The sequence below is a fragment of the Phascolarctos cinereus genome, unplaced genomic scaffold (assembly GCF_003287225.1).
Source record: "Phascolarctos cinereus isolate Bilbo 61053 unplaced genomic scaffold, phaCin_HiC Scaffold_726;HRSCAF=1367, whole genome shotgun sequence".
Taxonomy (NCBI): Eukaryota; Metazoa; Chordata; class Mammalia; order Diprotodontia; family Phascolarctidae; genus Phascolarctos; species Phascolarctos cinereus.
In genome coordinates, this window is record NW_027556098.1 from 75965869 (window position 1) to 75980438 (window position 14570).

General features: G+C 33.9%; 1 pseudogene; it reads left to right on the forward strand.

Moving 5' to 3' along the window:
* The first annotated feature begins 429 nt into the window (after positions 1-429).
* The window catches only part of LOC110210867 (heat shock protein HSP 90-beta-like), a 40429-nt pseudogene continuing 26288 nt past the window's right edge, over positions 430-14570 (forward strand).

Here is a 14570-nt window from a genome sequence, read left to right on the forward strand (position 1 = left end):
TCTGAATTCAAATCGTATTTCTGCTATTTATGACCTATATTTGCCATTTCATTCTCTATTGTGTCCACATTTTACAGATGAGGAACTGAGGCAAACAAAGATTAAATACTTACCCAGAGTCACACTGCTAGGCTGAGGCTGATTGAGGATGAATTAAAACTCAGATTTTCCAGACTCCAGGTCTGGTGCTCTATTAACTGCACAACCTAGATGGTTATACAGGGTGAACAAGAAAAAGAACAACAACAACAGCAGCAGCAGCAGTGGTAGCAGTAGCAACAACAATAGCACCAATAAAAGCAAAATATTTTGGAAAAAACACTCTGAATTTATGGTTCTTTTTCGATTCTATATTAGCATATGAACAAAATATTTTCTTTAATATTTTAAACAAAATCAGATACTTCAAATGCCTTTATCTTGATTGCGATGACTGAAAGGAAAAGTAAATGCTTACAGGCCATGCTTGACAATATGAGGGTGACAAACTATAGTCCTTGTAGAAAGAATCCACCATCAAATCTCAGAACCACAGAAATTCCTGAAGAATTTCTTCTTGAAATTCTGGGGAGCAAAATTAAAGAACCAGAAAACAAGAAGAATGCTAGTATTGGGCAAGTAGAAGTACATGTGGAGACAGCATATGGTTAGAGGGTGCTACACAGTGTTAGGATAATTGTCATCTATGGTATCCTTTGGTAACACTAGGCTTCTCTAAGAGTATTGAATTAGTTTTACAAAGGATCATAAGAGAATGTGAAGCTTGGTGGTGGAAGCAATTACAAGATAATTGGCATGATTTATCCTCTCATCTTACACTGTCATGAATGTTTATATGGGTAAAAAGAGCCAGGTGGTTCTGAATGTTTGTTTCACCCTAGATGTTTGGCTCAATTCTTCTAATAAAGGTAATTAAAGATGGATAAGTTTGAGAGGCGGGGTAGTAACAATTGTTGCTGTTTTTCATTCATTTTCAAAGAAAAACAATGACATCATAGGGGTGATGTCTTGACTCATGAGTGATTTGAATTTAAATTAGGCAGAGTTACATAAAGTCCTCACCGTCACACTCTTTTCCAGAGTTACCAAAGTCCAGGGGCAAGACAAAAGTGAAGATGACTGGCAATGGCCCAGAATGCAGTCAATGACCTTGGTGTCTGTTGTCTGACCAAGCTCTAACTTCTCCACAACACTTGCTTCAGCTGCCTTCATGTTGAAATAAATTTCTTTCATCTGCCCATTTTGCCAGGGGAAGTGTTCACATGCTTGGGGTAGGCACCCTCCCCAAATCTCGGAAAAGTTTGAGACCTCTCAGTTATCCTCAACCTGCTTTAGGCTGTCAGCTGAGAAAATTACTAGAGCAATCATGAAAAAGCTCGTGTAGAAGGTGGTGCTATTGCATTACATAGTGTACATAATTTTGGAATAAGTGATAGTGCTAAAATCATAATTCATGTAATATGGCTTAACTGAACTCTGCCACTGCAAAACTTACCTCCATTTCTAAATCCTAAAACATCATGTTGGTGCATGCAGAAAGCAATAAAGCCCAGAAAGCTTTGGCATAAGTCAAGTGACCCATGAGACAATCTAATGTTTTTTTTTTTTTTTTGTCAACACATTTGGTAGCTATTGTTAATTTCATTATCAGGATTATCATCATTAACATCATCATCTTTTAATAATCTAATAAATATTGATATAAAATGGACAACTCCTTCACAGAAATAGATCACAATTAATTTAGGCCTAATTCTTTAAATCTTTTGTTATTGTTCTCCTATAAAGACTTGATATGCCAGAGATCTTTTATATTTCTTTCTTTCTTTTACACTTTTGGGATGAGACAGTCCTCAAGCTCTCCATTTTTTATTCCTCTTTCTTTTCACATGACTAGTCTATCTCCTTTTCTGATCAAATATTTCTTAGATGATATACATAGTCATATTAGTTCTGTCATACAAGTAATCATTTGTAAGATGCTGTAGCCTATGTATTCTCACCATGAATCACTCTCCTCTTTGGACTTCATATGCTTTTGATTCTTTGAAATTATAGTGTTCCATGATTCTCTACTATAAGGAACCGCTGGGGAAATATTTTTTTTTCAAGAGATGGAATTTTGTATCTTGTGATACATGAAAGTACCAAAGAATTTTCCAAATGCAATCCCAAACTTTTTTTTTGCTCTTGTTCATTCATAAATTAAGTTTACTGTTCATTTGCAGCATATCTACTGAAAATAATGTTTATTAGTGGTTAACTCATTGGGCTATCCAGCCAATTGTGTGTCAAAAACTGATCATTTACCATTCTATCTGGCACTTAAATTGCACTGTTATAATTGAAAAGTATATTTGCATATATTTAAACTCTTTGATTCTCATATTCCCTTGAAGAAATTGATAATAAGAGTATTACTAGCTGTAATTTATAGCTGAGGAATTTAAATGTTGAAACCTAAAAATAAATAAATAAATATTTTTTAGAAAAGAAAACTGAACTTTCAAAAATGAGGAATTTAGAGAAAAGGGAGACCTGAATCTCCCCAAGATAGTGATCATTTCTCTCACTACATTTATATTTAAGGAAAAAAAAACATTGAAAGTAATTCACTTCTCTAAACGTCTTTCAGAGGTTTAACAACACATTTTTTCTGAGATACAGTCTATCAAAGATTTCTTTCATTTGACCCTACATTATTCTTCCATATCTGCCATCTTCATTTTTGCGATTCTTTTCTGCCCTTGGTTCCAAAGCTCTCTAGAAAGTGACATAAATATTGACTTGAAAGAACAACTTTAACAATAAAACTAACCATATATATGGCAGAAGAGTGTTACTGAATGTCTTCAAGCCTAATAGATATTTTAATTAAATGAACCCAGGAAAATAGATGTCTCCAAATTGTAGCAAATCCATTATTTTCAATGAACACATTAATACAGTTTCCCACAGTGATTCTTAATTATTCTTTTAAAGCACATGCTGAATTTACCAGCCTTATTATTGAGCAGCAGATTACTATATTTAAATTATTTTCACCACATCCCAATTTTTTCTTTTCATTTCTTCCTTGGTTTTGACAATCTGTTGCTCATTTCTTTTTCTAAATTCTAAAGCAAGTGTAAGATAAACATATTCTTGAGCAAGATAGACAGATAACTTTAATTTCCTCCTCTGAAAACTCCCTGTTCATATCCTTTGACCATTTATCAATTGGGGAATGATATATATTCTTACAAATTTGACTCAGTTCTTTATATATTTTAGAAATGAGGCCTTTATCAGAGACACTGATTGTACAAATTCTTTCCCAGTTTTCTGCTTCCCTCCTAACCTTGGTTACATTGACATTGTGTGTATAGAAACTTTTCAATTTAATGTAATCAAAATTATCCATTTTGCCCTTCATAATGTTCTTTATTTCTTGTTTGGCCTTTTAAAAAAGTTCAGTTTTCTTGAAGGACATTACTGAGAACTAGATTGCATTGACTCTCTTCAGTCTTGGTCAAACTGCACCCAATCTCCAAAGGAATTTAACCTAGGATGGGAAAGCCCATTGTGTTCTACTCAGACTTGGGTGGAGATAGATCCTTTTTGTCTGGAAGGTCCAAGTCCACAGGTGGTCTAATAGAGGTAATTTCTATTCTACTGTTCAACTGTGACATGCTGTCACCAGAAGCCCCTCATTGCTTCCAACCATATATATATATATGTATATATATATATACACACATATATATATAAAATGTATATAATGTATATATGTGTACGTATGTATACATACATACATGTATATATGCATATACATACATGTATATATACCTATATATGTATATATGTGTGTATACATACGTGTGTGTATATACATATGTATGTATGTGTGTGTATATATATCTATATATATCTATACAGTATCTATATATATATCTCTATCTATCTATCTATATCTATTTATCTATCTATATCTATATCTATATCTATATCTATATCTATATCTATATCTATATCTATATCTATATCTATATCTATATCTATATCTATATCTATATCTATATCTATATCTATATCTTATATCTATATCTATATCTATTATGCTATATCTATGTATGTCTATGTATCTTATATCTATATCTATATCGTATATCTATATCTATATCTATATCTATATCTATATCTATATCTATATCTATATCTATATCTATATCTATATCTATATCTATATCTATCTATATATATATATATACATGAAATGTGAGCCTCACTGCCATAATTGTCTTTGGTGTAAGAGAGATGGCCAAATGGCCATCCTTTTATTAATAATCTGCTGGTCTTATTACTAAAATGATTAAATTACCCAGAACCCATATCTCTTGAACCTTTTTAAATGTTACAGTATGTTAGATGGGTCAAAAAGTAGTTGTGAAATTGGACAAATTTCAAGAACTTATATAAGGATATATAGTCATTTCTGGTCACAGAGGAGCAAAAATATTTGGATGCTAAGAGCTGTAGCCTATATGAGGAAGTAGAAATGGCACTTCAGAAAATAAATTCAAAATGCAGCTGGACCAGAAAAAGAAAACACTTAAAGAACAAATTCGTGCTGTGGTGAAACCATTGAAAGTCAGATGGGATTTAATTTCAAGATATCTCAAAGGAGGAAAAATCTCAACGAATAGAAAAGATCACAGGCATTATTTCTCAAAAAATAAAAAATGAATGAGAATACATTGGCAATAACTCACTCAGATATACACTTTGTTTTCTCTGTAAACTCTTTTCCAAAATTAAACATACCTGTATTGAGTCTATCTTGGCTGAATATGTGAAAAAAAGTGAAAAAAGCCATCTTTAACATTTAATATTAATAACGTAAATACAATTGATTCAAGGCATCACAATTTGGGAACAGCAATTATAAGCTGAATTATATATAAGAGAGTAACCAAAATGGTAAAATTTCTTGAGTTCATGTTACCTGAGAATTATTTGAAGGAGTTGGTAATGTTTAATCTGGAGAAGAGAAGACTGGTGAGTGTGTGTTGATTCCTGTTTACAAGTATTTGAGGGGTTCTCATGTGAGGAAAGATTTGAGTTGCTCTGTTTTACCTGAGAAGAGCAAACTTTGAGCAATGAACAGAAGATGCAGAAGGAAATTTATTCTTGATGTTAAGGAAGGGAGACACAGAAGAAGATTGGACTTCCAAACAATTAAAGATTTATAGAACTGGAATGAGCTACCTGAGGAGATCATAGGCTCTACCTTTAAGAGTATAGACTCTACCTCACTCTACATTTAAGATCATTAAACAAAACTGAGGATAAATGGCTGGGTATATTGTAGAGGGAATTCTATAACCCACATAATAAATACATAAATAATCTATGTCTACTTTTTGAGGAAAAAATTAATACAATTAAACTAATCAGTCACACTCCTCCTCCTCCTCCTATTACTACTCCTGCTGCTGCTACAAAATATTACTAGAAAAGACAAAGAAGATGGAGTTGTATTACATCTCACCACCATTCCAAAACTCAGGTGTAGGAGACCATAGCCTAGAATTCTTAAAACTATGAATTGAGTGAGATTGGACTCTATCATGATTTTATTCTTTCTGTACACATCCAAATCACATTTAATGTACTTCCAGAAGCACTCCATTTTTTCTGTTAGCTTTTTCCCTAGAACATTCCTAAAGGGTTAACATTCTGTGTTGCTCTGTAGCTCCTCCTTGAGGATGGGCTTGATTTTGTACTTTGTAGGTATTTTCTTCTTAATCTGACAAACATAGTTCTTAGAATCCCAATACCATAATTAGTGGAGAAGAGCAGCTGCCTGCCTTGTTTGTCATAAAAATCCAACTTTCACACATGCAGCCTGAAATTTGACCCCTTCTTCTATAAAGTTAATTCAGTTGGAGACATACTCAACAGCATCCTTCCAGATCGCTGGGGAATATTAATAGGTATTATTTGTATGAATGTATGAATGTTAGCTATGGGAAATAGCAGAATCTGGAATCAAGAAAGATCTGAGTTCAAATCCTACCTCTTCCACTTACCAGACAGGTAAACATTAATCAAGCCACTCAAATTCTAGTCCAACCTTACTGAGTTCTTCAACTGTAAAATGCAGATAACAGTAGTGCTTAACCTCAATAGAGTTGTGGGGACTGAATGAGACAATGTTTTAATAGTGTTTTTAAACCCTAAACCACTACATTGATGTCAGTTTTCAAAATACTCACCAGAGTATTATTTGTATTATTTGTCATAATATGGAGCTAAACTGAACAATTTCCAACAAATTAGCTTATGTCCAGAATGTATTATTAAAGTAATAATATTATTATAATATGTAACTGATTTTGATGAATGTTTACTAAAATACATATCTCATTTTGTGGCAAATATTTTCAGGAAGGCATACACCTTAAGACTTTTCAGAAACTGTAACTATATACACACACACATACACACACACACACACACACACACACACACACACACACACATATATATGTATATCTGCATATATACATATTTATATATCAATATTGTCAAAATAAAACAATTTTGGAGAATATGATAAAATTGTCATTTTTAGTACTATATGCATTTTTATCTTAGAGATTAATTGATTCTCAGGCATTTAAAAAAAACATTTGATACATTATTCATTTTTTAAAGTGAAACCAGCCAGATTTTTCCCCAAAAAGTAGTTGACACACTTATATTTATTCTATGTGACATGTACTCTTCATGTCACTTCTCTCATTTTAATGAGTCGATAATGTCATCAATTTTTTTTCTACATATGAATAGGAACATGTAAGAAAGAATCATTATTCCTTAAGGATGTCCATAATTTCCAAATCAATTCCATTTGTAGACATTGAGGAAGGAAAAGGAAAACACTCATGAAGGTTGGGAAGAACCCATTGGTTAAGTGGAAGTTTGGCATGGCATCATACAGACTGACAAATAGGAAAACAGAGAGGGAGAGAGAGACGGAGACAGATAGGTACATAGATAGATAGATAGATAGATAGATAGATAGATAGATAGAGAGATAGATAGATAGATAGACAGATAGATAGAACATTTATTAAGCACTTGGTAAGTGACAGGAAATGTGCTAAGTACTGGTATATAGAAAAACAAATAATATAGTACCTAATCTCCCAGCTTGCTTACTAGTTCAAGAGGAGAAAACAAAGATAAAATACTGAAAATTAGGAGAGAATGAGGAAATTCAGGGCAAGATAAGGTGAAATTTCATTTTTCACATCCAGCAACCCTGGGATGAAGTAAAACTAAAAAAAAATTCTGGGAGGGGAGATGGAAATGATGGGCAATGTGGAAGCATCTTGGTGAAGAAACAAAGAGCAAGGTAGAATGCTGGACCTACTGTCAGTATTACCCATATTTTTATTCCATAAAGTAAACACTTCATTACTGTGTGACCCCCAGTGAAGTAACCATGAGTTTTAGTTTTCTCAGTTGTAAAATAAAGACAATAATAACACAGACTTTTGAGAAAATCAAATGATATAATACATGTAAAACATTTTGTAAACTCTAAAGAACTGCAAAAAAATATGAACTGTCATTATTTAACTAGGTCTCTAATTTCAGTTGGAACTGCCCATGAGAAGTTTTTCCCCATCTGTTTCTAGGGCAAAAGATTTCCTAATTGAGTAGTGAATCTATCTGGTGATGTTTCATGTTGGAAGGGACCTCAGAAAGCCTGATGGGAACAAGAACACCTTTAAACATTTATAAAACATTTTTATATAATCCTGCCAGTGATGGCAAATCTACTATGTCCTCAGGCACCCCCACATCTTTCTGGGCAGCTCTAATTTTTATATCATTTTTCTTTTTGTTACCTCTTCCTTAACTATGCAGTCTTGGAATGATCTAAAAATAGTTATGTTTCTCATGTTTATAGAGAAGAAATGTGGCATATGGTATATGCCTTGAAGTCAGGAAGACCTGGCTTAATGTCTCATGTCTGATACATTCTTCCTGCAATAACATTGGCAAGTTACTTAATTCCTCAATGCCTTAAGGAACTTGGAGTTTAAGTTATAGATAATTTGCTTATATACATCAATGAGAAAATTTCTGTAATAAGCATTCTTAAAAACAAGGAAATCACTGTTCCAGGTCTTAATATAATCCATATTTTTTTTAAAAAAGGTATAAATTAAATCAAACAATCCCACATTAATCCCTATGCTCTTTAGTATATCAATGAATTTCTGAGTTCATTGATGAGTACTACTTGCAGTGGTGTACATGCTATGTTCACCCCTTCTCAGCTGCCCACGTTATCCCAAATACCTATATAAAATATCTACTCAAGATTTTTGAGGATTTCCACTAGATATTTAATAGTACAATGGTACACGAGACATATTATTTACCCAACTTTTCAGACCATATATTATTTTCTTGAAATCTATTACTTCTTCTGAACAAGTAATTGTTGGAATATACTATAGCCTATTTGTAGTTCACCTTATGTCTCACCCTTTCCACTAGGTCACCCACAATTCTGATATCAGAGATTACACTTTTTCCAGTTTCTTAGTCATAAAACATCCCAGAAGATTACTGGTATTAAAAGTGGGATGTTTTTTTTTTGAGAGAGAAATTTAGATGAGATCCATGAAATTGTTACAGTTTCCTATCTTCAAAATGGTCTGAGGACATGAACAGGTGGTTCTCAGATGAAGAAATTAAAGCCCTCTATAGTCATATGAAAAAATATTTTAAATCACTATTGATTAGAGAAATGTAAATCAAAACAACTCTGAGGTACCGCATCACATCTGTCAGATTGACCAACATGACAAAACAGAAAAATGATAAATGTTGGAGAAGATGTGGGAAAATTGGAACACTAATGCATTGTTGATGGAGTTGTGAAATGATCCAACCATTTTGGAGAGAAATTTGGAATGATGCCCAAAGGCTATACAAATGTGCATACCATTTGACCCAGCAGTAGCATACAAATGGGAAAAGGACTCACATGTACAAAAATATTCATAGCAGCTCTTTTTGTGGTGGCAAAGAATTGGAAATTGAGAGGATGCCCATCAGTTGGTTAATGGCTGAGCATGCTGTGGTATATTAATTGGGGAATGGCTGAAAAAGTTGTGGTATATGAATGTAATGTAATACTATTGTGCTATAAGAAATGATGAACAGGCTGACTTTAGAAAAACCTGGAAAGACTTGTATGGTCTGATGCTGAGTGAAGTGAGCAGAACCAAGAGAACATTATACACAATAAGAGCCACGTTGTGTGATGACTAATATTGATAGACTTAACTCTTCCCAGCAATACAAGGATCTAAGACATCTCCAAAGGCCTCATGATGGAAAAAGTTATCTACATCCACAGAAAGACCTATGGAATTTGAATTGCTATTTTTTTCTCTTCTGTTGAGTTTTGTTTCCTCTGTTTGATGGTTTCTCCTATTGGTTAATTTTTACTTACAACATCACTAATGTGAAAATATGTTTTATAGGATGTATATGTATAGCCCATATCAGATTGTGTGCCATCTTGGGGAAGGTGGTAGGGAGGAAGGGGGAGAAAAATTTTAAACTCAAAAGCATATGGAAGTGATTGTTGATAAATAAAAATAAATTAATAAAAAATTTAAAAAAAACCTGTTTGCTGTTTTCCTCTTATTCAATTATGGTTTTAATACATTGTCTACCTGTAATGTCTTTCCAATATATTTAATTTGTATCACTAAATAAATCCACTGAGTTGTCTTTCTTCCAGTACACATCATTGCCTGGCCAATAGTCATTCTTCCATCTTTTATTCCTCCTATTGTTTGACCAAGCTCTTGAATACTTGATCTAGTCCAGAAGTCTCTATAGTGTTCTAAGGTTTAATGTGATTACAAAAAAAGTCACTAAACAGGAATATTTAAAGAATCTCATTATATTTGTATTTCAAGTGAGTTATAGTACAAGAAATGGTCTAGGTTGTTCTAGAGTGGAAATGGTGCTTTGTGGAGGCTATGTAGATGTTTCATGTTTCTTTCCACATCCATGTCATATAACATGTTCCTGTCTTTTTAAGAATCAAACCAAAGAAGTGAAAATACAATCATTCCTGGTGTCAGTTCAGAGGTCCTTAACAGGTCTATAAATCTGAAGCTTTAAACTTCAATCAGGACAAAAACAACATACTAATGGGCAACGTTCTGAGGATATAGTACTAATTGGATTCACCACTTTCTATGTGACAGTAGAGAAAAGAGTTGCTTACAAAAATTACCTTGGCTGATATCTAGACATGCTTACTATGGGAAGGTAAGTTCATAGTCTCATAGTTTCATATAAAAAAAAAACCTTTTTGTTCTTTATATATGGAAAGTATATGTTTGTGCATGGCTGTCAAGTTCCTCATTTTTTTTCTTACAGTTAAACAGTTTATCATCTCTCAGCACATATAAACAAATGCGATTCCAGTCCCCAACTCTTTTTAGGCTATGCTTTTCTCATGTGGACCTAGCTCACTCAACTCATTTGATATTAGATTGATTTAATTTTCTATTTTCTTCTTTTTATCACATTATGTAAGAGTTTATCAATTTAAAAAAAACCCTAGCTTTTAGTTTTGTCATTTCAATGAGATTTATTTTGTTTCCAATTTATATTTTCCCACTCTAATTATTAGTATCTCCTGTTTTGTGCTTATTTCAGGTGTATTTATTTGTTGACTTTCTATTTTTTCCCAATGCATATTAAGCTCATTTATCCTTTCTCATTTTGCTGTTGTTATTATTTAGTCTTTTAGTCATGTCTGACATTTTTGTGATCCTATATAGGTTGCTTTTGGTTTTATTTTGTTTTGTTTGGCAAAGATATTTTCTCTGGAAAATTAGACAGAGATTAAGTGACTTACCCAGGATCACACAACTAGTGAATGTCTGAGGCAGGATTTGAATTCAGGTCTTCCTGACTCAAGGCCCAGTATTCTATCCACTAAGCCACCTACCTGCCTCCAGTTTATTTTGCTTATATATAAGTCTAATTTTTCCCAACTAGTATTTTAACTGCATCCTAGAACTTTTGTTATGTTGTTAATCACTCTCTTTTTTATTTTACTGAATTATTGTTTTTATAATTTGTTCTTTGATCCACTTATCATTTAGGATCATTGTGTGTCTCCACTTGGGTATGTATCTTTTTTTTTTTTTGGTGGTGGTCCTGAACCAACTTCTATTTTTATTCCATTATGTTCTACAAAGGATGTATTCACCATTTCTGTATTTTTACTTTAATTTGTAATATCTCTTTTCCTTAGTGTATGTCATTTTTCTTTTGGTATAAGTTCCATGTTACTAAGAAATATGTATATCCTTTTGCTGGTAAAGGAAAAAATATGTCTTTTGGTCTTTCACCCTGATAAAAGTGGCAAAACTCAGGATGAGAAAATTAAAAGGAGTATATTTGAAAACATCAAGCCATTGATGGATTAGCCATGAGGACTAGCCTACAAGATTTGAATCTGACTGCTTTTAAAGATAATCCTAATAAGAAAGACAATTCTGATGGACACACCTAATTAAATGGAGATAGGCTTTTGTGTATCAACTCCTCCCTAAGTATTGTGATTGGCCCACTTTATAAATGAAGAGATGTGTTAGTGAACATGGTTGGTAGCTAGTGTAACCTACTCCATGTATTCATTATGTTTTTGTTGCTGTTCAGTCATTTTAGTCCTGTGCTCCTCTTGCTGAGCTCATTTGGGTTTTTCTTGGCAAAGATAATGGAGCACTTTGCTATTTTCTTCTTTAGTTCTTTTTATAGATGAGGAGAATGAGGCAAAGAGGGTTAAATGACTTGCCCAGGGTCACAAAGCTCCCAAGTTTCTGAGGCCAGATTGTAACTCAGGCAGAAGAATCTCCTTGACTCCAGGCCTGGCACTCCATCTACTGCCACACCTAGCTTCTGTTAACCCCAAAGGAGAGTTTGTTCTAAGAAAGACCAATAATTTAGGTTGTGTGGCCATGTTTTAATTTCTCTCACAAGTTGGAGACGTGCATTGTATAGGAGTTACAGTCCAGAGGTGAGGCCCCTTAAGGGGGCCAGTCTAGAAGTGGCTCCATTTGGAATTTGCCAGTACAGGGTTACATTACCTTTGAAGAGTAGGTGTTCCTAAGGGAAGCCAATCCACTCTGATAGGTCAACACATTGGGAGGTGGGCTATCTTAAAATGAGGGCCTTGGGGTACAAGACTTAGGTGACTTAATCTTGTTCAAAAAGATATCAATTTTCATATCACCTGTCTTGACAATAGGGAGGAATTAACATTTTCCCAGACCTTTCCAGGCAACACAATGAGCAGGAATTCACCTATTTAGATTAGATCTTAAATTTCTTCTTAAGAAGAAACTGAACTTTAGAACAGAGGAGGATAGGAGAAGATCTGAGTCTCCAAGACAATGATTACTAAGAAAAAAAAATTCATTGTGATGAGACGGGATTCAAAGCTCACATGACTATGAACTACTAAATACTGTATAATAGGTAGGAGGGAGGATCAAAAATCATGCAGAATATTGACTGATGCCCCTCCCAACAGACTGATTAACATTACCAGGAAAATGAGGGGGACTTGAAACAATAGAGGTTGCTACAGAAATTTCAATATTGTCCATTTAGAAGATGCCATAAGTCTTTTACTACTTTCTCCAGAAATTTGTTCAGTTCCATATTTTTCCTTTGATTTATCTTTCTGTTATTCAGTCATGTTGATGGGGTGTGGGCCCAAGTCAAGGTCTTCACCCCTTGACCCAAAGGGAATCTGGGAATTTGTCTACAGGCCCCAACTCCTTATTTCCCTTTGAAAGCCCTAGCCCTAACTTTTCATCTTATCCAGATGAGCCTTTGGCCCCTCACCCCAAAAAGAATCTGGCTGTTTCCTCAATTACTCCCCTTATCTACTCCCCTTATCTCCCTTTGAAAGCCCTAGCCCTACCTTTTTGCTCTCATTCAGATCCTTTCAGTTCTCTTCATTATCTATTCCCACTGTCTATTCAATCTCTTAGACATTCCTATCAGAATTCTCACCCAGACCCTTTTCCCAGACACTTTTCTTAGACTCTTCCCTGGTCACCCAAAGTTAGTGTATATAAGATCCACCCTGGCCCCCATTCAAATGCTAAGAATCTTACGTTCCCAAAAGGCTGAGATTTGCTCATGCCTGCTTGTCCTTAGGGGTGTCACATAGCCTGTATTGTTTGTCTCTAATAAACTTTTCCTTTGGCTTGAAGAAGATTTGAGTTGGATTCATTCAGCAGGGCCTGTGTCATGATCTTGGGGTTCCAGCACCCAAAACCTCTAGATCTCTTCAATGTCTGACTCTTCATGACCATAGCACACCAATGCTATGTATGGCATTTTCTTGGCAAAAACAGTGGAGAGGTTTGCCATTTCCTTCTCCAGTGAATTAGGGCCAATAGAGGTTAAGTGACTTGACCAAGATCACACAACTTGTAAGTGTCTGATGCCCCTTTGAACTGAAGTCTTCATGACACCAGGCCCAAAGCTACATCCACTGAACCATTTAGCTGACTCATCATTTTCTTTCTATTAGGCCGATACAAAACTGAGGGAGACAGTCTCCACAATGCACTACTTCCACAGTAGAGGAAGCTAGACCATTTTCTTTTTTGTACTGTGAGTCATGTGAAATGTAAATATAGTGATGTCTTTCAAATATTCCTGTTTGATGTTGGAATTGTAGTAATTACACCAAACCTCAGAACGCTATAGAGATTTCTTGATATGATCAATAATTTTCCTTTTTTACAATAGTGTTTTTTTATCTTCTTGTAGTTAAAAGAATATTTCCTTTATGAATTTGGATGTTAAAACAATTGGGATATTTAAGTATATTACCAATATTGGTTTGTTGTTTGTGGTTTCTTTCAGCATAATATAGTTTCCCAGCTATCCCTTCGTAATTTTTAATTTTTTTTTTTGCTTTGTCAGATAGAATGATTGCAAATTGTGCCTTTTTGGATTTACTTGATGCATAATAATCTCACTTTTTTTTTTACCATCACTTCAGTTTTATTTTGTGTATGTCTTCATTTTCTAAATGTGTTTCTTGTGAGTGGTAGGTTGTAAAATTGTGTTTTCTTATCCAATCTGTCACTATTTCATTTTATGGTATTGTATAACCATACACACTTAAAGTTATAGGAGTTAGATTTATATTTTCCTCTATCTATCTCTAATATATTTTAAAGTTATTATTTTTCCCTCTTCTACTGTTAACACAATATTATGTTTATTCATGGACTTTACTATATCTTAAGGTGTCCCTGTTACCATTAGCTCTCTTCCTCTCACCCCTGATCCCTTCCTCTCATTTTTTACTCCTTTCCCTTTGGGGTTTACTTCTTTTGATTTCTCCCAGAGTTCTCTGGCTATTTATTTCTTCCTCCCCTTTCCTCCTTTCAGTTAATCAAGTAGATTCCTCTTTCTCCTCCCAGTCAATTAGTCTTGTTCAT